This window comes from Eschrichtius robustus, chromosome 3 (assembly GCF_028021215.1).
Source record: "Eschrichtius robustus isolate mEscRob2 chromosome 3, mEscRob2.pri, whole genome shotgun sequence".
Taxonomy (NCBI): Eukaryota; Metazoa; Chordata; class Mammalia; order Artiodactyla; family Eschrichtiidae; genus Eschrichtius; species Eschrichtius robustus.
The window spans coordinates 155,605,748-155,628,445 of NC_090826.1; the positions used below are offsets into that span (position 1 = coordinate 155,605,748).

The window sequence follows — 22,698 nt, forward strand, 5'->3', positions numbered from 1 at the left end:
TCTCGCGAGGAGTTGTTTATGCTACAGTATTTTACTTAAGAAGGAGGAACCTTGTGTCATCGCTTCCTTCCGCCGGCATTTTGTGAAACTGTTTTAAACCCAATAAAGCTCTGGGTTCATACGCCAAGAAAAACAAGAAGACGTAAATCATGCACCTTTCAACAGCCTTACCAGTTAACTCAAAATTGCGAGACACTTATGTGCCCAATAACCATTATTAGACTTCTTTGATTTGTAACCTCTCTAACAGGTCCAGGATTAACAGAACGGCGAGGTATGTTGTCACTTTTGAAGAGTTGTAGTGACACCAGATCTGCTATGCTATTGATAATAGGGTGGATATCAGTTCTAAAACCTACCCGACAATAACAACAAAAAATGAATCTCTCTAAGAGAGAATACAGATGTGCTGTTCTGAAGCTATTGGATTGAACTGTGTAGTATAAAGTGGGAGAAAGGACCCTGCAGAGGGATAGTGGGATTGTCCTGTAGGTCCCTTAATGGAGTCCAAGTAATTTTACATGACGCAAACCCTGGAGTAGGTCACCTCCAATGGCCTTGAGGGCAGAAATCCTACTAAACCAGAGCGGAAAGCTGAACATGCCAGCAGAAAGACATTTTATTGATCTTGGCATTGGAGGCTCTTCTGTTCCACAGCCACCAGTAATCTGAGCACTGCCCTTTGCTATAGGGTTGGCGCGGAGAATTACCCTCGGTGGGGCTTAGAGTGAGACATTAAAGTGTTTTCGTTAGCTGATGTTGCTTTGCCTTAATGCCATCTGCTTAACTCCAACTGCTTTAGAAGTGATTGCTCTGGTCCAGCAATTCCACTCATAGGAATTTGTCCTAAAGAAATAATCAGGGATGTGCAAAAAGACCTGATTACAAGCGAGAACGTCAAAGCATTTTAATTGGAAAAAAAATTGTAAATGACATAAATGGCTATATAAATTATGGTACAGCCTTAATAAGGAATGATATGCAGCCCTTAATAATCATATATAAAAGAACACAACTTGGGAATAATTGTAAAATATTGTTAAGTTAGGAAATATTTCAAATAAAAAAAATTAAATTAAATTAAAAATTTAAATTTAAACTTAAGGATATATTGTACAGCACAGGAAATTATAGCCATTATTTTGTAATAACTTTTAACAGAGTATAATCTCTAAAAACACTGAATCACTATGTTGTTCACCTGAAACTAATATAATATTGTATATCAACTATACTTCAATTTTAAAAATTTTAAAGTGTGCACATATGTACACTGAAAAACTGAAAGGATAAATGCACTACGTAAAGCCTGGGTTCTGAAGTTAGGTGCCCCTTTTTGAATCCTTATTACCACTCTGTGATCTTGAGTAAGATATTTCTCTGTCTCAGGACAATAAAATGATTGCAAGAATGAAATAAGATAGTTTACATAAATTGCTTAGAATAGTGTCTGACATGTAATAAGCATTCATGAAGTTACATAAAGAGTTAATAGCAAAGATATAACAAGATCAGACTCCATGGATTCTGTTCTTTCTATCATTCTCTGACACTACCCAACCTTCAACAATTGCTTAACATATTTAAAAAAATTAATTTTTATTGAGGTAAAATTGACATCTAACATTATGTTTCAGGTGCACAACCTAAAGATTTGATATTTGTATACATTGCAAAATGATCATCATAATAAGTCTAGTTAACATCTGTCACCATACAGTTACAAAAATTTTTTTTCTTGTAATAGAACTTTCAAGATCTACTCCCTTAGCAATACAAATATGTAGGACAGAATTTTTAACTATAGTCATACTGTCTATAAGGCTTAACACATATTTGTTCTTTTATTGAAGTATACTTGATTTACAATATTGTGTTAGTTTTTGGTATACAGCAAAGTAATTCAGATATATATACACACACACACATACTTTTTCATATACTTTTCCATTATGGTTTATTACAGGATATTGAATATCCCAGTGCTATACACTAGGCTCTTGCTGTTTATCTATTTTACATATAGTAGTTTGTATCTGCTAAACCCAAACTCTTAATTTATCCCTCCGATCTCCTTCCCCTTTGGTAACCATAAGTTTGTTTTCTATGTCTGTGAGTCTGTTTCTGTTTTGTAAATAAGTTCATTCTATCATATTTTAGATTCTGCATATAAATGAGATCATGTATTTGTCTTTCTCTTTCTGACTTACTTCACTTAGTATGATAATCTCTAGGTCCATCCATGTTGCTGCAAATGGAATTATTTCATTCTTTTTATGGCTGAGTAGTATCCATTGTATATATTTACCACATCTTCTCTATCCATTCATCTCTCGATGGACATTTAGGTTGCTTCCATGTCTTGACTACCGTAAATAGTGCTGCTATGAACATTGGGGTGCATGTATCTTTTTGAATTATAGTTTTCTCTGGATATATGCCCAGGAGTGGGATTGCTGGATCATATGGCAACTCTATTTTTAGTTTTTTAAGGAACTGCCGTACTGTTTTCCATAGTGGCTGCACCAATTTACATTCCCACTAACAATGTAGGAGGGTTCCCTTTTCTCCACACCCTCTTCAGCATTTATTTGTAGACATTTTATGATGGCCATTCTGAATGGTGTGAGGTGATACCTCATTGTAGTTTTGATTTGCATTTCTCTAATAATTAGAGAAGATGAGCAGCTTTTCATGGCCTATTGGCCATCTGTATGTCTTCTTTGGAGAAATGTCTATTTAGGTCTTCTGCCCATTTTTAAAAATAATTAATTAATTAATTAAATTTATTTATTTATGTCTGCACTGGGTCTTCGTTGTGGTGTGTGGGCTTTCTGCGTGGGCTTCTTTTGTTGCAGAGCACGGGCTCTAGGCACGTGGGCTTCAGTAGTTGTGGCACACGGGCTCAGTAGTTGTGGCTTGCGGGCTCTAGAGCGCAGGCTCAGTAGTCATGGTGCACGGGCTTAGTTGCTCCGCGGCATGTGGGATCTTCCCGGACCAGGGCTCGAATCTGTGTTCCCTGAATTGGCAGGTGGATTCTTAACCACGGTGCCACCAGGGAAGCCCCTTCTGCCTATTTTTTGATTGGGTTTTTTTTTTGTTATTGAGTTGTGTGGACTGTTTGTATATTTTGGAAATTAATCCCTTGTCAGCCTCATCATTTGCAAATATTTTCTCCTAGTCCGTAGGCTGTCTTTTCATTTTTGTTCATGGTTTCCCTTGCTGTGCAAAAGCTTGTAAGTTTGATTAGGTCCCATTTGTTAATTTTTGCTTTTATTTCTATTGCCTTGGGAGACTGACCTAAGAAAACGTTGCTACGATTTAAGGCTTAACATATATTTGACTGGAGTGGAGGGAGATGTAGAGAATTTGGAAAGCTGACAATATTGAGTTATTAATAATTTGAGCAAAAGAATAACTTTATCCCCTAAGCAATGGGGAACTATTAAAATTTTGACTCATTAATGTCCGAATTTCTCACTCAAAGGAACACACATTAGATTTGTTCCATTCATGTTACATTAAAAACAATAACAAGGACTACCATATTAAGTATTCTCTGTACGAATCAAATGACCAGAGCTAATCATCCACATAGGGCTAACGGTAGAATGGTTTCTAAAAGTGGCTGTGTGTAGATGGGATGTTGAGTCATCAAATTAAGAATATTAGCTTGACCTTTCTTTGCTCAAAACCCTTTGATTCTTCCCTGCTACTTATTGAATAACACATGGAACTTTTTATAGCAGCATTCAAAATTCAAAATCCAAAATCCAGCCTGCAAATCCATCCCATGCCAGTGCCATTTAATAGAAATATAATGCAAACCACATATGCAATTTAAAATTTTCTAGTAGCCACATTAAAAAAGTAAAAAGAAGCAGATAAAATTAATTGTATACTTTATTCAACTCAATATATCAAAATATTATTTTGACATGTAATCAATACAAAATATTATTAAGATATTTTACATTATTTTTTCCTACTAAGTCTTTGAAATCTGATGTGTATTTTACACTTACAGCACATCTCCATTAGGACTAGCCACATTTCAAACCACATGTGCCTGGTGGCTATTATATTGGACAGTGTAATTCAATACAGTGCCAATCTTCTATACAGTAATCAACATTTCAATCAAAGGAGACTCTTTCTTTCTCTGGTTTTTAGACAGTCTTCTAATTCTTCCTCCCTCTCCTCATTATTTATGCCATATTTCTTCAAACGACTTCTCCCACCTCTGCCTCTTGAAATCCTATTCATTCTTAAAGGCTCCATTCTTCTACAAAACCTTCAGTGATTATGTTAAATGGGAAGGAAAGATTAATTCAAGAACCTATAGACTCACAGTTTATAGATTCAATAATAGAGCCATACATTTGTTGTTCAATTTGTAATTGAAAAAGTAAAATCGGATCTCTGCATTACAACATGCACAAAAATTCACCACAAATGAGTTAAAGGCTTAAATGTGAAAAGCAAATATTTAGAACTTTTAGAAGAAAATATTCAAAGTGTCTTTATGATTCCTAGACAGGAAAGAACCTCTTAAATAATATACAATAAAAAATCTATCATAAAGAAAATAATTAATAAATTTGACTTCATTAAAAAACTTCTGTTCAAAGGACAGCATTCAAAAAGTGAAAACAAGCTATAGATTTGAAGATGTTATTTGTAATTCATATAATTAAGAAGGATTAATATCCAGATTATATAGGGAACTCATAAATCAATAAGAAAAAGACAAACCAATAGAAAAATGGGCAAAAGATATGGACAATTTATAGATGAGTAGTCAATAAATATGAAAAAATACTCAAACTTACTAATAATCATGGACACATAAATCAAACCACCACGAGAAATCATTTCACATCTATTTTTTAAAAACCTTGTTATTATACAAGTGTTGGCGAAAATGTGAAGCAACAGAATCCTTATACACTCCTTTCAGGAGTGTATACTTCTACAATCACTTTGGAAAGCACTTTATCACGATCTAATTGAGTTGATAATGTGTATATTACCCAATAATTCTACTCCCTAAAGTACACACGGAGACGTGTACAAGAATGTTGATAGCAGCATTGTTTGTAGAGCAAACAATAGGAAACACCTAAATATTTGTCAAAGGAAGAGATGGGATAAAAAAAATGGTGGTGCATTCATTACTGTTATGGGCTGAATTGTGTCCTCTCAAAATTCATATGTTGAAGTTCTAAGCCCCAGTACCTCAGAATGTGACTCTATTTGCAAATAGGCCCTTTATAGAGATGATTAAGGGAAAATGAGGTCATACAGGTGGGCCCGAATCCAATATGGCTGATGTCTTTATGAGAAAAGGAGATTAGAACACAGACAATGTGCAGACAGAGGGACAAACATGAAGACAAATTTAAAAAAATTTTAAAGCATAAAATATTTGAAAGGAATATATACAGGTATATAACTTAAAAGTCTAAAGAAATGCATGGCAGGGGTAAGTACCAAACTCAGGATAATGGTTCCCTCTGCAGTTGAAGGAGGGAGATGCCATCGGAGAAGGGACTGTGGGGAACTTTTTTGTATAGGTAAAGTATTGTTCTATAGGAAGAATGGTGGGGAAAAGGAAATCATATTCTTCATTATACCTTTTAGTATGTCTGAAGTAACTCCTTATAACTTTTTAAAAAATTTATTTATTTTTGGCTGCATTGGGTCTTTGTTGCTGCATGAAGTCTTTCTCTAGCTGCGGTGAGAGGGGGCTACTCTTCGTTGTGGTGCGCGGGCTTCTCACTGTGTTGGCCTCTCCCTCTCGTTTTGGAGAACGGGTTCTAGGTGCGCAGGCTTCAGTAGTTAGGGCGCACGGGCCCAGTTGCTCCATGGCATGTGGGATCTTTCCAGATCAGGGTTTGAACCTGTGTCCCCTGCATTAGCAGGCAGATTCTCAGCCACTGCACCACCAGGGAAGCCCACTCCTTATAACTTTTAAGAAAGGCTCTAGACCAATAACACTGGCTTCTAATTCCTTTAAAGCTGCAATGGGCCTTAGAAAAGTCATCTGATTCAGCCATTTTATGTTACACATTGGGAAACTGAAGACCTGTGTAACTTTCTCATTTCTAGAATAGCTAGACTAAACCCAGATTTCCTGTTTCTTTATTGAATAAATGGTTTGTGAGCACAGTTCTTAGAGAAGGAAGCGGTGATCACTGAGTCAGTTACGAGCTTGTTAAGCCAATTTCATTTTCTTTTTTGGCAAGATTACTTGACTGGTAGAAGAAATACTATAGTTATGATTTGTTTTCATGATAGCAAGTCATTTAATGAAGTTTTATGAACTCCTTGGGAAAGGTCAGAGAAATGTTTCCAGATGTTGACCTCTAGTAGGTGGGATAATTGGTTTAAGAACAACCCTAGAAGAGGAACAATTAATCATGAATCAGAGTCAACCATGAGGGGAAAAGCTCTATTCTTAATCATGCCCTATTCAACATATTTACCAAGGCTTTAAATGAAAATAAGTTAGGTATGTTAATCAACAATTTGCAAAATGCAAAAGTGAAAGAGCTAATCTCTCCTGACACTCCAGGCAAGGCTAACTGCAGCTCATCATTGCACTTATCACATTCTCTTTACCTGGACAGTCTGAGGCCTCCTCTAGGCAGATTCCTAGGATTGTTTTAGAATCCTCTACATTGGTGCTTGGCACACAGCAGATATTCAACAAATACTTGTCAACAAACTGAATTGCATGACAGGATCACAATTCCAAGAGTCCAGGAGACAGTAGGAAAGGACCTAAAGTAACAAGGTACTATTTAAAAGATACAAAACAAACTCCTGTTTGGGATTTTTTCAAAAATTAAAATTAATTGCAGAAAAAGAGAGGAGAAATAGTTGACAGTGGTTCACCTAAAAAAGCTCTCTGGGAGCAACTGTGAAAAAAGAATTAATTCTTCAGCTCATTTACAGAACTCTGGATCTCCATCTAAGTCGGAGGTTATGCCAGAAATAGAGCAAGGTGCAATGTGCAAATTAAGAGAGGTCATTGCCCCATTTTATTTTGCATGGGTGTGTATCTGGTTCTGGGAGCCACATTTTAAATAGGACAAAGAGGTACTTGTTCAGAAGGGTGGCAAGGGGGCTTGAAGCCATGGCAAATAAATAGTTGAAGGTTCTGAGGGGATTTTCAGCCTGCAGAAAAACAAAAGAGAGGGTTAGAGATGGGACATGATAACTGTCTGCAAAAAAACCCAATAGTACTTATATTGGAAAGAATAAAGCCTTACTCTTCTCCAAACTGCAGAACTGAAACCAAGAGAAATGGCAAAATAACGTATTTCAGCCCAGAAATTCCTCTAACACCTAGAATCATCCTAAAATAAACGAAATGAGGTATTGGGGGGAGGTCATGCCAGTTGGCACTGGCAGAGGTTGAAGACAGCCTGCCTGAGAGATTTGAAGGTACTTTTGTATTGGGAGAAAGCAGGCTAGATGACCTGGTTGTGTGATCCAAATAAGCTCCACCTCATTGTCCTTTGCATCTCTCTTTTAGCATTTCTTGTAGTGATTCGTGTATATACTAGGCTTATTCTCACCCAATTAGCGACAACACTAGGATGCTGCTTCTCCGCTCCAGCCACCTCTGGGGAGTAAGAATGAATAAGTTAACACTGAGAAACAGAGGGAGTGGCTTTTCAGCTTTCTGAAGAGTTGAAAAGGTGGCCTCTGATTATGCTTTTAGCTTTCTCCCCTCCCTGTTTTTTGATCTCCCAGGACATGTTTATGAATATCACAAGACCCTGCAATTTCCTCAAATGTTCTCTCTTGAAACCTCACAACTCTTAGAGGTCCAGGTCCTGCGACTCTCTTTCCCCGCACTGGATCTACTCTATGGTAGGGACGGCTCAGCCTTCTGGCTCTCTAGCCATCCAGTTGGCCCATCTATGGTTTCTGGAGGCCTCACCGGAAGCTCTTATGGGAGATGGGTTGGCGAGGCCGGAAGTTGCGCCCTCACTGCTCGCCGTTTCAAAATGCTGCTGGGGCCTTAGGGCCTGTGACTGACGCCCCCTCCCCCCCGGGCTCTGCGGGGGAGCGACTCATGGAGCGGCCGTAAGGTGTGGCTTTGGGGTTTAGTCGGCGGGGTGCCGGGAGGCCGGGGGTGGGAAGTGGAGAGTGGGGAGCGGGCGCGGCGCGGCCAGTTCTGCAGGCCCCGGAGCCGGGGTAGCCGGCGGGAGGAGCTAGAGGCGTGGGTGGCGGCGTGGGGACGGTCGCACAGGGCGGAAGAAGGGCTGGTGGGGGAAGGGTTATAAGATGAGAATCAGCAGAGGACAAAAATGGAGGTGGAGTGACGTGATGCAGGTCGGCCAACAGGTTACAAACCAAATCGAAATAGATTGACGATGCTTAATTGGACGCAAAATATGAGGATGACTGAGGCACTTTGGAGGAAAGGTGGGAAAGAGGGAGGCGGAGAGAGTGACACTGAGATGTCTTCAAGATTTTAAGGTAGTAATTTTAAGGGCTGCGGACCATCTGTCTCAGAGGCACTTGAGTGCTTGTTTGAAGAATGCTCATTTGGGGGCCACACCCAGACTTCCCCTAACAGAATATCAGGAGCTGGGGCTCGGGAATATGTATTTTAATCAGCACATTTCCCAGTTGATTCTTGTACACCCTCGAGTTTGAAAACCCCTGTCTTAAAGCGGCACCCGGAGAAAATGCTGCTTCTGTTTTCCTTCATCCCGGAAGATCTGTTAGTTACGAAGCTGCTGCATTCTTTGGGATGTTGGCACGGGGAACAAGTATCAAAGATAACTTGGTGGTACCTTTCGGTATTAAATTTTACTACATCTCAGTTTGGGTTTAGTCCCCTCTCTCCTCATACATTCCTGCTATGAAAAGCTAATTTAGTTTAGAAGTACCTATTTCGGAATATTTTGTTTCACAGTACGGTCAGGATCACAATTTTTTATTTTAAAGTTTTTTAAAACACTAAAATACTACTTGCCTGTTGTTAAAAAGAAAAATAAGCACACAGTACAGAAGTGTGTAAAGTCAACTGTCCATTAACGTGTCCCTAACCTGTCCCCTCCTCAAGCTAGCTACCCGTAACTGCTTGGTATTATGTCCTTCCTGACTTCTTCCACACATATTCGCATTTTTAAACCACAGTGGGGTCATTTTGTGTGTACTGTTCTGTACCTTAAGTTTTTCAAATAACATCAGGGACAGCTTTCCATAAAGTATACATATAATATTTTCTTTTAAGGGCTTGCGTAGTATTGAATTACAGGGTTGTACAAGAATTTCTTTAACCAGCTCCCCACTGATGGATTTTTAGGTTGTTTCCTAGCATATTGTTTGTTTTGCAAACTGCTGGAGCATACTCTTGCTACACACTTCACCTTTTTAGATGTGTAACAGACCTTGTAAGAACTAAAACAACATCTGAATGGTAGTTTCTTTTTTAAAAGAAGACCGTTGGTTTTATTACTTTTACATATTTAGTTGAAAGACAGTCAGACTGGTGTTTAGTAGAGGTCCTTAGGGCTTTAAAGAATTGATAAGAATGATTAGTTCTGCTGACTTCTGACAAGAAGCTTTTATTTTACTTAGTCTTTAAATCACAGTTATCTTCAAAGGTAGAGATTTGAAGATGAGGTGTAGGAGTCTTTTGGACTAAATGTAGGGTAAAAACCACTCTTCTGTTATCATTGAGAGATGTATAAGACTGTTCCTGCTCTCTATGATTTCAGTCCACTAGGGGACACACATAAAAACATAAATATAATGTTGTGAGTGTTTTAATAGAGGTGCTCTGGTGTCATCAGCTTCCTTTGGGGAGTCAGAAAAGCCTTGACCAAGAAGGTAACTGGAATAGGATTTCCAAGATTACTAGTTTTTTCAAGATACAATAGATAAACACACGGAAATTTTGTCATTTCTTACACATTTGCTGTGTACCATTCCATAAGGTAATTAAAACCTAATGTTTTAATTTAATATTGTTTTTTCTATTTTCCCACCTTTTTAATGAAATATTTTAAAGTTTCACAGATGTGTCATTTTATTTACCTTTAAATATGTCAGGATGTAGCTCTTACCAGGTTAGGATTTTTAAAAAATTTACCACAGTGCCTTTCTACTACCATTTACAGCTTTTTTTTTTTTTTAACATCTTTATTGGAGTATAATTGCTTTACAATGGTGTGTTAGTTTCTGCTTTATAACAGAGTGAATCAGTTATACACAGCTTCTTAATAGTATCTAATACCTAGTACATAATTCAAAATTTCCTGATTGTTTAGGAAAAAATGACATTTTACAGATGGCTTGTTTGAATTAGGACTTGAACAAGGTCCACACATTGTATTAGGGTAGTGTTTTTTAAGTCTCTATAACAGTCTGTCCACTTCAACAGTAATGCTGCACCCAAGACCCTGTAGAATTTCCTACATTCTGGATTTGGCTAATTGCCTGCTTTTAGTATTGTTTACTTATGCCTCCACCCTCCATTTTTCCCCCCTACAAACACATATTAGTTAGATCTAGAAGCTTGATTAGATTTGGATTGGGGGTGGGGGGCCAAGAATACTTCATAGGAGGTACTGGGTGCTTCCTGTTGCTTCACATAGGAAGTACACGATGTGTGAATGTTGCTCTTTCTAGAGATAAATTTGGTCAGTGGGTCAAATGCTGTAAGCCTGCTCAATGTGTTTTTAAGTCCCCCCTTCCCCCAACCTTTCACTTATATGGTTTTAACACCTATTAATGATTGTTGAGGAGATGACATTTAACTGGAGACTGGAAGGTTTAGGATGAGTCAGTCTTGTACAGAACTGTGTTCAAAATGAAGGAACAATGTGTGCAGAGGCTCTGTTTGAGAAACTAAGAGATCAGTGTGGATGAGGTGCAGGGAGTGTGGGGAAGAGCAGTGTAAGTTGGAAAGACTGGCAAGGTGCTGAGGGCCTAGGCTCTTTATTTTTCGAACAGTAGCAAGCAGTGGAGCAGGGCCTGTCAGGGTAGGATTGTTTATTTTATTTTGGTTTTTTAATCCTTCTGGCTGTAGTGTGGAGTTTGGATTGAAGTGGGGTTAGAGAGACAGTTAAGAGTCTATTGCAGTGACACAGGCAAGAAATAACATTTTTTGATTTGGGGAATTGGTGGTGAAGATAAAGAGAGGGCGTGGTTTTGAAAGATTTAGGAGTTAAAATCCATAAAGTTTGATGATGTGATAATGGGGGAAGAGGGAGAGATCAAGATGACTCTAACTTTCTGGTTTGAGAAACTGAATGTAAAAGGATAAGCTTTAGTCTTGGGCAAGTTATTTGACTTCTTTAAGCCTCAGTTTTCTGTATTAAGGAGAGACTAACAGTACCTAACCCTGTTGCACTCAAAACAGATTCCAGGTGGAAAAGGGACAAGATCTTGCTTTGGGTTCAGAGCCCATCAACTGACTTCATTTCTCACATACATCTGAGAACAATTCCTTTCCTCATGATATTTTTCTCTCCTATTCTTTCCAGTGTTCTCCCATTTTAAAATCCTCCCACTGCTATTGCCATTCCCTCTCATTCCTCCTCTGCCTTGCAATCAAAAGTAATTTGTCCTGCTCTGAACTTCTATGGCCCTTAAATCAGTATCTTTTTAATGGCACAACACTTTCTACCAGATGTTAAACGCTTATTGAGGTTTAAATTCTTCAGAGCTGCCAAGCGGTCAAGTCTTGTTCCTACTAAGATGCTGAACTAGCATGACTGCTGACTCCTTTCTCTAAAATCATCCCTAGAGGGACTATAAAAGGAAAATACTGTGAGAAACAAATGGGTGATGTGGACTTTTTGAACTGCTTTGTGGGGTGGAGGTGGGACTGGGGGGAGGGTGGGTCTTTGGCCTAGGACAGGAGTCAGCCAGGCATGACTGTAGGAGAATAAAACCATGGAAGAAGGGAACTATTGGAATACTGCTCTAGTTGCTCTCCTGCCTCATTACCTTGGAATTACCTTTTTCTACACTTGCTGTGACTCAACCCTAGTCCAGCTCTCCTTAAGAGTAAATCAGGGCATTACAGAAGCATATACTTGTGAGGAGGAGTTGAGAAAAAAAAACAAGCGATGACTGACTTTAGGCAGTCACTTCTCTGTCCCTTAACTTCTTAATTCTTAGGTCTCCCCAAATCCCTATCATAATGCTGTATCTCCCTGGGGAACAAAAGGTGAATCCTTGGTCTGAGCAGTGATTGTATGGGATGGATAGTGATTGTGGTTATCTGGTGCTTGGGATTTTCTACTTTAGTGTTCATTTCCTACCTTACTCCAGCTTACTGTGGCTGATTTTGGCTGGAATTTGGTCTTCTCCCTTATGCTTTGCCTATCAGAATAGCTGCTGTCCTCTAGGAAAAAATAACAGTGTTGAAGAGCACAGGTATTTCAAGAGAGCAATATATAAGCTACATTGGAACATAAATAATAGAATAGATGGATCCAGAGTTTAAAGTTAGGGCTTCCCTCATGGCTCAGTGGTTAAGAGTCTGCCTGCCAATGCAGGAGACACAGGTTCGAGCCCTGGTCCGGGAAGATCCCACATGCCGCGGAGCAACTAAGCCCGTGCGCCATGACTACTGAGCCTGTGTGCCACAACTACTGAGCCTGCGTGCTACAACTACTTAAGCCCGTACGCCTAGAGCCCGTGCTCCGCAACAAGAGAAGCTACCACAATGAGTAGCCCTTGCTCGCTGCAACTAGAGAAAGCCTGCGCACAGCAATGAAGACCCAATGCAGCCAAAAATAAATAAATTAAATAAATAAATTTTTAAAAAAAGTTTAAAGTTAGACTGACAATCATTCTAGAAGAAGTAGGGATGATATTAGCAACTTGAAACAAGAATAAGCAGAGGCTGATAGAACCAAGCAGAAATAGTAGGCTTGAAAAATACAGTGGTTGAAATAAAGAACATCACATCAGATGGATGTAACAGAATGGATACGATTGAGTGAATTAGAATTCTAGATTGAGGAAATCTCCCAGAACAAAGGAGAAAAGGACAAAGAAAAAAAAAATATAAATGAAAAGTTAAAAGATAAGGAGAACAGATGTAGAGGTACTCATATCTGAATAATAGGAATCTTAGAGAAATAAGAATGAAAAGGAGGAAGTATTGAAGAAATAATGGAAAAATAGTTCTCTTTTAGAATTAAAAAGGAAAAAGAAAGTCCCCAGATGGAAGGGTTTTTTAGAGTGCTAAAAATAAGAGGTCAGGAAAAACTCACTTCTAGACACATTATAGTGAAATTTAAGCGTATCACAGCAAAGGAAAATTGTAGGAGCCTCAGAGAGAAAGAACAGATCACACACAAAGGAGCAAAAATTGAATTGACATAAGAGTTTTGAACAACATCACTAAATGCAAGAAGACAAAAGGGTGTTTTTAGGGTTTTGTAGGGGAACTTAGAGCTTTATACCTAATCACATTTATTTAAATAGGAGGGGATGATACAGATATTTTCAGGCATATGAAGTATTGGAAGCCTTGCCACCTAAAGGCCCACATTGAAGACAGTTCTAGATGAAGTACTGAGAGATTCAAATCCAGAAAATGTTACAAGAGATATATGAAATAAAGGTAATCAGATATGTTGTTACCATTTATTGTTGTAAAGGCTAAGGCCAAAGGGGAAAAAAAAAGAGAGAAAAGGAAAATTCAAGAGAGAGAAAAAGATATCTACTCCAGAATTTAAAGTCCAAATGATATCGTGCTAAAGTTCATATCTTATTAGCAAGGAGACAGAGATACAATTTTAAGAAAGGTAAAAGGAAGAGTAAAAGGAAGAGTAGGACAAGCTGCAATGCTAAATTAAGATGGTAGAGACAGGGACTTCCCTGGTGGTCCAGTGGTTAAGACTCGGAGCTCCCAGTGCAGGGGCTGGGGTTCGATCCCTGGTCAGGGAACTAGATCCCGCATGCCACAACTGAAAGATCCCAAGTTCCACAACTAAGACCTGGTGCAGCCAAATAAATAAATAAATAGTAAAAAAAAAAAAAAAAAAAAGTGGGGGAGACTTCCCTGGTGGCACAGTGGTTAAGACTCCGTGCTCCCAATGCAGGGGGCCCAGGTTCCATCTCTGGTCAGGGAACTAGATCCCACATGCATGCCACAACTAAGAGTTTGCATGCCGCAACAAAGGAGCCCACGTGCTGCAACTACGGAGCTGGTGAGCCACAACTAAGGAACCCGCCTGGTGCAACCAAATAATAAGTAAATATTAAAAAAAAAAAAAGAAAGAAAGAAAGAAAGAAACTCTTTGGAAATTCCAAAACTTGTTCTTAAAAAAGAAAAGAAAAAGATGATAGAGACAGATTTATAGATATCAATTACAATAAATGGACTAAATTCACCAAAGATAAAAATAGACAAATTGGATTAAAAAACTCAAAATCCAGATATATGCTTTTTACGAGGGCACGCCAAAAGTTTAAGGGCATGCAAAAATTGAAATTAAAAGATTGGGGAAATACATACATGGAAATACTAACTAAAAGAAAGTTGGCATGACCATACTAATACAAGATAAAATATACTTTAAGACAGAATGTCTTAATTGGGATGGAAAGAAACACTACATAATTATAATCACTATATATTAATCACTCACCAAGAAGATATAGCAGTTTAAAGCGCAAATGCCTCTGATTAAAAATCCTTACAGCAGATGAAGTGAAATTGGTAGAACTACGCTGGGATCAATGGAGAAATCCACCATCATGGTGGGAGATTTCATTACATCTCTTAATTAGTTGTAGATCAAGCTGACAAATAGGCAGAAATAGAAGATTGTAAAAAACCAACAAGATTAATCTAATGAACATAGAGTTTTGCACGCATTTAGTATGGAATTGATCATCAACTAGACCATGGTGAAAGCTGTAACAATTTCAAAGATCAAGTTTTATGCAGAGGGTGATCTCTCCCACTGTGCTGCTAAATTAGTGGTTAATCACAAAAACATACATTTGAGAAATACAGTGTGCATATGCATAGCTATATAATTCATGGATTAAATAAATTATGAAAATTTAAAAATACCTACAGCTGAATGAGAATGAAGACTTTATATATCAAAACCTATGAGCTGAATAAAAAAGTAGTGCTGGGGTAGGAGGGGGAAGGAATTTTTAGCCTTAAATATTCAATTATAAAAGGAGTGAACTAAGTGTCTAATTTATAATAATCAGGAAATGAACAGAATAAATTTTTTAAAGTAGAAATAGTAAGATATGTTAAACAGTATCACGAATGGAAAGAAGGATGCAACTGTATACTAAATAAAGATTAAAAGAATACTATCAACTATATGCCAGCAATTTTGAAGACCTAGACAGAATGGAAGAAGAAAAAAGCTTGAATAATCTAATATTTATTAAGCTAAAGCAGCAATTAAAAATCTTCCCACAGGACTTCCCTGGTGGCACAGTGGTTAAGAATCTGCCTGCCAATGTAGGGGACATGGGTTTGAGCCCTGCTCCAGGAAGATCCCACATGCTACGGAGCAACTAAGCACTTGTGCCACAACTACTGAGCCTGTGCTCTAGAGCCCGTGAGCCACAACTGCTGAGCCCGTGTGCCACAACTACTGAAGCCTGTGCACCTAGAGCCTGTGCTCTGCACCAAAGAGAAGCCACCACAATGAGAAGCCCGTGCACCATAACGAAGAGTAGCCCTTGCTCACTGCAGCTAGAGAAAGACTGCACACAGCAGCGAAGACCTAACGTAGCCGTAAATAAATACATACATACATACATAAATCTTTCCACAAAGAAAGCACTGGGTTTTATAAGTTTTATAGGTGAGGTCAGAAATCTTTCAAAGACTAGAAATCTCAATTTTGTTGTAGAATTTTTTTTTTGGGCAATAGACAAATAGGGACTAAACAATTTATTCTTTTAGGCCAGCTAACCCTGACATCCAAATGAGACAAAAACTTGACAGTGGAAAATAACAGACTTATTTCATTCACTAGTAGAGACTTTACAACCTAAACAAAATATTAACAAATCAAAACCAACAGTATGCAAAAAAGGATAATATCCAAAACCAAGTTGGATTGATCTCAGGTGTGCAAGGATTTCTATATTAGAAAATCCATAAATGAAATTCAAAATTTACCACATTAATAGATTAAAAAACCAAAAAAAATGATCGTTTTAATAGGTGCAGAAAAAGCATTTTCTAAATCACTCTTCCATGATATAATCCTTTTTTTTTTAAATTTTATTTTGTTGAAGTATAGTTGATTTACAATGTTGTGTTAGTTTCAGGTGTACAACACAGTGATTCAGTTATATATATATATTTTTTTTTTCAGAGTCTTTTCCCTTACTGGTTATTACAAAATACTGAGTATAGTTCCCTGTGCTATTCAGTGGGGCCTTGTTATCTATTTTGTATGTAGTAGTGTGTATGTCCATGATATATTCTTTTTTTTTTTTAACCACATTAAAAAAAATTTATTTGGTTGCACTGGGTCTTAGTTGCGGCAGGTGGGCTCCTTAGTTGTGTCATTCACACTCTTAGTTGCAGCATGTATATGGGATCTGGTTCCCTGACCAGGGATCAAACCCTGACCCCCCTGCATTGGGAACTTGGGGTTTTATCCACTGTGCCACGAGGGAGGTCCCCATGATATATTCTTTTTTTTTTTTTTAAATTTATTTATTTATGGCTGTGTTGGGTCTTCGTTTCTGTGCGAGGGCTTTCTCTAGTTGTGGCAAGCGGAGGCCACTCCTCATCGCGGTGCGCGGGCCTCTCACTATCGCGGCCTCTCTTGTTGTGGAGCACAGGCTCCAGACGCGCGGGCTCAGTAATTGTGGCTCACGGGCCCAGCTGCTCCGCGGCATGTGGGATCTTCCCAGGCCAGGGCTCGAACCCATGTCCCCTGCATTAGCAGGCAGATTCTCAACCACTGCGCCACCAGGGAAGCCCCCATGATATATTCTTAATGAGGAGCAAAAGGAACCCTTCCAAGATGATAAAGAATAGCTATAAGAAAAAAATAGAGAAAACATGTTATGTAAGGAAACATTAGAAGCACTCCCTTTAAAATCAGAGACAAAAATGCCTGATACCGTGTGTACTCAACATTGTATTGACAGTCCTAAACAGTAATGTAAGACGAGTAGAAGAAATTAGAGGCACAAGAATTGGAAAGGAAGGAATAAAGTTTTATCTGCAGGTGATATGGTCATTTACATAGAAAACAGAAGGATCCACAGACAAATTACTAAAAATAATTATGTAAGTTTAGCAGGTGACTGGATATAAGATTATTGAAAGTCACTTGTATTTCTGTACGTATGCAAAAACCACTAAAAAACAATGAAAGAGAAGGCATCACAGTAGTATCTATATCAACTTTAGAAATCAGTCTAACACAAATGTGCTAGACCTCTAAAGGGAAAATTGTACAACTTTTCTAAGAGATATTAAATAAGATCTTAATAGAGGAATATGTCATGTTAATGAATTGAAAAACAGTTTGATCTATATATTAAATGTAATTTCATTCATAATCCCAAGAGGGATTTTCATGGAACTTGATGATGCTAAATTTTATGTAGAAGAGTTAAGGACCCAAGAATAGCTGGTCACTTCTAAAAAGGAACGGGAGGGGAAGACTTGCCCTGTGGGATAGCAAGACTCCTGATAAGATATAAGAATTAAGATAGTGTCAGGGGCTTCCCTGGTGGAGCAGTGGTTAAGAATCTGCCTGCCAATGCAGGGGACACAGGTTCAAGCCCTGGTCCGGGAAGATCCCACATGCTGCGGAGCAACTAAGCCCATGAGTCACAACTACTGAGCCTGCGCTTTAGAGCCCGCAAGCCACTACTACTGAAGCCCACACACCTAGAGCCTGTGCTCTGCAACAAGAGAAGCCACGGCAATGAGAAGCCTGTGCACCGCAACAAAGAGTAGGCCCAAAGAGTAGCCCCCGCTCGCTGCAACTAGAGAAAAGCCCGCGTGCAGCAACGAAGACCCAACGCAGCCAAAAAAACTTTAAAAAATAAATTAAAAAAAAAAAGTGTCAAATTGTATAGACAGGAAGATCAAACCAGTGGACTAAAATAGAAAACTCATGAACACCCATGCATGTTGATACACAACAAAGGTGGCTGTCAATCAAGAAGGTCATGTTCAATAAATTGAGCTGGGAAAAAATGGCCATCCATATAGAAAAAGAATAAAACTGACCTCTAAAAAGAAAAAAGTCAACTCTAGACGGATTAAGGGTTTAAATGTCATAAACAAAAATTTTAAAGTTTTAGTAGACATCTCCCTCCCCCCCACACACAAATCTTAGTAGAAAGTCTAGGTGAAAGTGAGACCTTGGAGAATAAAAGATTGTTTAAGCCAGGCAGAGGTCATTGACTAAAAAATAGAAGATTGATAAATATAAATTTTTAAAATTAAGCTTTTGCTCAAAAAGATTTTTCCACCTTCTAGAAAATAGAAAGGACATTAAAAATTGGGAGAAGATATTTGCAGGACATCCAATTGACAAAGGGTTAATATTAAAAATATATAAAGAACTATTATAAATCAGTAAGTATAACAAAATCAATTAGAAAAGTGTGTAAATGACAAGAACACATTTCACAGAAGAGGAAACACATATGGCTGATAAGCATGTAAAGAGATAGCATCATAGTGATCAGGGAACTGTAGACCAAGCCCATACCTATTTGATTGGGAAAAATTAAAAAGTCTTAAGACATCAGATGTTGGAAAGGAGGTAGATTCACAGGGTATCTTATACATTGCTGATAGGATTATAAATTGGTGCAAACACTTTGAGGACAGTTTGGTGTCAGATCCTAAAGTTGAATATTCATATATGCTGTAACCCAGCAATCTGTCTTGTAGATATGCCCACGAGATACTTTTTGGCACATGTAGAAGAACGTTAATAGCACTAATGATAGTGAAAGCCTAGAAACAACTCAAATGTCCATCACACACTGGAAATATACAGCAAAGTAAATAAAGAATAAAATATTCTATGACATGGGTGAACATTGAAAACATTATGCTAAGTGAAATAAGCCAGACACAAGGACAAATATTGTATGATTTCATTTATATGAGGTACCTAGAATGGGCATATTAATAGAGACAGAAAGTAGGGTAGTGGTTACCAGGGTCTGGGGAGAGGGGATAGTGAGTTATTGTTTTATGAGTACAGAGTTTCAGTTTGCGGTGATGAAAAAGTTCTGGAGGTGGATAGTGGTGATGGTGTACAACATTGTGAATGTACTTCATGTCACTGAATTGTAAATTTAAAAATGGTAATGGGGTAGGGAAGGGAGGGACTGGGAGCTTGGGATTAGCAGATGCAAATTATTATATATAGGATGGATAAACAACAAGGTCCTACTGTATAGCACAGGGAACTGTATTCAATATCCTGTGATAAACCATAATGGAAAAGAATATGAAAAAGAATTTATATATGTATAACCGAGTCACTTTGCTGTACAGCAGAAATTAAACACAACATTGTAAATCAACTATTCTTCAATAAAATTTTAAAAAATGGTAAATTTTATGTTATATGAAGGAACTCAAGTGACACAAAAGTAGGAATTTATTTTAGTGAAACAAAAATTCCTAAAATTACATATAACATACTTCCTTTTTTGTGAGTTAAAAGCAGCTAAACTGAAAATATGTACTTTTTAGGATTCCATTTTGGTGCAGTAAAGTGCATAAAAAGGAAGGGAAGAAAATCAAAACAGAATTCAGGATAATTGTTGGGAGGAGGCAGGGGAATGGGAGGGGGAATCTTATGGGTAAATATAGACTGTTGCCAGAGTCCTAGTTTGTGGATGTTTATTGCATTATTAAGAAAACTCAAGTAAAAGTGGGCCATGTGTGGATGAACAATGAGAGTATGTATTGAAGGAAAGAATTGTGATTAATTCTGTGTACTTGAAGTCTAATGGGAAAAAAATATTGCTAAGTGGGGACTTCAGAGCTGTTCTGAGTTTAAAATCTTGACTTTAGCAGTTTACTGATTGTGTGATCTTGGGCAAATAATGTCCCTGTGCTTCTCTTGCTTCATTTATAAAGTAAGGATAATAATAGTGCCTACATCATAGGATTATTTAAGTATTAAACGGATTAATATATGTGTTGGTACAGATTAAGCTCTATATAAGTCTTTGCCATTTATTTCTTATGATGCTATGTGCTGAGTTCTGTGGGATGAACATCCCATTCTATGCGTTGGTTCTGGTGGTCTCACTTGTAGTTTGTCATGTAGCTGGAGTTAGGTGTCACCTGAGGCTGGAATGTCCCAAGATGTGTGATGCTTTGGAGGGTATGGTTGGAAAGCTGAGCTCAGCTGGATGACTGAACCTCTCCACGTGGCCTTTCTGTGTGGTCTCCAGTAGAGTAGCCAGTTGGGAGATGTGGTTCATTGGGGGCCATTTTTGGAAACTGTCCAAACTATTATTAATATTTGTATCCATCATGTTGTTCTACTATGTACATAATTGACAGTTTAGGCAGTGGGGATATATTAATGAACAAAGAAATAGAAATCCCTTCCCACTTACAGCTTATGTTTTACATGATAAAAATTAAAATGTATATAGTGTGTTGGTTGGTAACAAGGACAGTGAAGAAAAGAAGAATAAAGCAGGGAAGGAGATAGGGAATACTGGGGGTTGGGAGTTGCAGTTTTTAAAATGTGTGGTCACGCTTAAAATGTGGGGCCTCGGGCTTCCCTGGTGGCGCAGTGGTTGAGAGTCTGCCTGCCGATGCAGGGGACACGGGTTCGAGCCCTGGTCTGGGAGGATCCCACGTGCTGCGGAGCTACTGGGCCCGTGAGCCACAGCTGCTGAGCCTGCGCGTCTGGAGCCTGTGCCCCGCAACTAGAGGCCACGACAGTGAAAGGCCCGCACACCGCGATGAAGAGTGGCCCCCACTTGCCGCAGCTAGAGGAAGTCCACGCACAGAAGCGAAGACCCAACACAGCCAAAAATAAATAAATAAATTAAAAAAAAAAACACAACAACATCTGCAAAGATCAACATTGGTATTATAATGTAGATTAATACCTCAAAAAAAAAAATGTGTGGCCTCATTGATAAAATGACATTTTGAGCAAAGACAAAAGGAGGAGGTTAGGAGCCAGAGGGGCAAGGGTGGAAGCAAGAAAACCTTTAGGAGCTAAGGCAGTTCAGAGCTGGGCAGTTTGGTTAGTGTAGTAATAACGGAGGTAGTGAGAAATGGTTTGATTTTGGATATACATTGAAGATAGAGCTTCAGAATTTATTCATAGACTGGGTGTGAAGTGTGAGGAAAAAAAAGGCATCGAGGATAGCTTCAAGGTCATTGACCTGAGCAACTGGAAGGATGGAGCTGCCATTTAATGAGATGGGGGAGACTATAGCACTAGGAGGTTTAGGGAGTTGAGGTGTTTTTTGTTTTTGTTTTAGTTTAATTTTTTAATTTTATTTAATTTTTTTTTATACAGCAGGTTCTTATTAGTCATCAATTTAATACACATCCGTGTATACATGTCAATCCCAATCGCCCAATTCATCACATCACCACCCCCACACACCCCCCGCCGCTTTCCCCCCTTGATGTCCATATGTTTGTTCTCAAGATGAGGTTTTTTTTTTTTTTTTTTTTTTTTTTTATAATAAGGTTTGAAATGCCGGTTAAAAGCTAGCTGCTTTAAAATGACAAGTTATGGGACTTCCCTCGTGGCACAGTGGTTGAGAATCTGCCTGCTAGTGCAGGGGACACAGGTTCGAGCCCTGGTCCAGAAAGATCCCCCATGCCACGGAGCAACTAAGCCCGTGCGCCACAACTACTGAGCCTGTGTGCCACAACTACTGAAGCCCAAGGACCTAGAGCCTGTGCTCCAACACAAGAGAAGCCACTGCAATGAGAAACCCACGCACCGCAACGAAGAGTAGCCCCCGCTCACCGCAACTAGAGAAAGCCCACGAGTAGCAATGAAGACCCAGCGCAGCCAAAAAATAAACAAACAAATAAATAAATTTACAAAAAACCCCTACAAGTTATGCTTGTATCCTGTTTGACTTCCCATTTTGGAGCAAGGGAAGCTGATAGAAGTGTTGCAGGAAAGAGAGTGGGGCGTGAGAGGATGGTCATGTCCCAGGTCTCAGGCAAGTCCGAGTATGGGTTCTTGGCTTTGTGCAGGAGAGAATTCAAGAGCAAGCCGTAGTAAAATGAAAGATGATTTATTCAGGGAGAAACACACTCCGTAGACAGAGTGTGGGCCATCTCGGAAGGTGAGAGAGGCACCAGGGTATGGGGTTGTCAGTTTTTATAGGGGTGGGTAATACCATAGGCTAATGAGTGGGAGGAGTATTCCAGCTATTTTGGGGAAGGGGTGGGGATTTCCAGGAATTGGGCCACCACCTACTTTTTGACCTTTATGGTCGGCCTTGGAACTGTCATGGTGCCTGTGGGTGTGTCATTTAGCTTGCTGATGTGTTACAATGAGTGTATACTGAGGCTCAAGGTCTAGTGGAAGTCGACTTGTCCTCCATCTTGGATCTAGTTGGTTCTAACCAGTTTATGTCAGGTTCTTAGGCTATGTCATTCTTTCAAAGGTTGTGTTGCAGGAAGGGGGACCCCTTCCAGGGCCCGAGAGTGGGCTCTTGTCTAACACT

At 38.8% G+C, this 22,698-nt stretch overlaps 1 protein-coding gene across 8 annotated transcripts in view; it reads left to right on the forward strand.

Moving 5' to 3' along the window:
- Positions 1–7,987: 7,987 nt before the first annotated feature.
- The window catches only part of MDM4 (MDM4 regulator of p53), a 41,618-nt gene continuing 26,907 nt past the window's right edge, over positions 7,988–22,698 (forward strand). For 6 of the 8 annotated variants that reach the window (XM_068541555.1, XM_068541561.1, XM_068541562.1 and 3 more), the window contains exon 1: positions 7,988–8,105. The gene's annotated coding sequence lies outside the window, so the exon portion shown is untranslated. Of the gene's footprint in view, positions 8,106–8,314; positions 8,350–8,455; positions 8,497–22,698 lie in introns of those variants that run through there. The other 2 variants (XM_068541556.1, XM_068541557.1) reach the window with 2 other exon arrangements.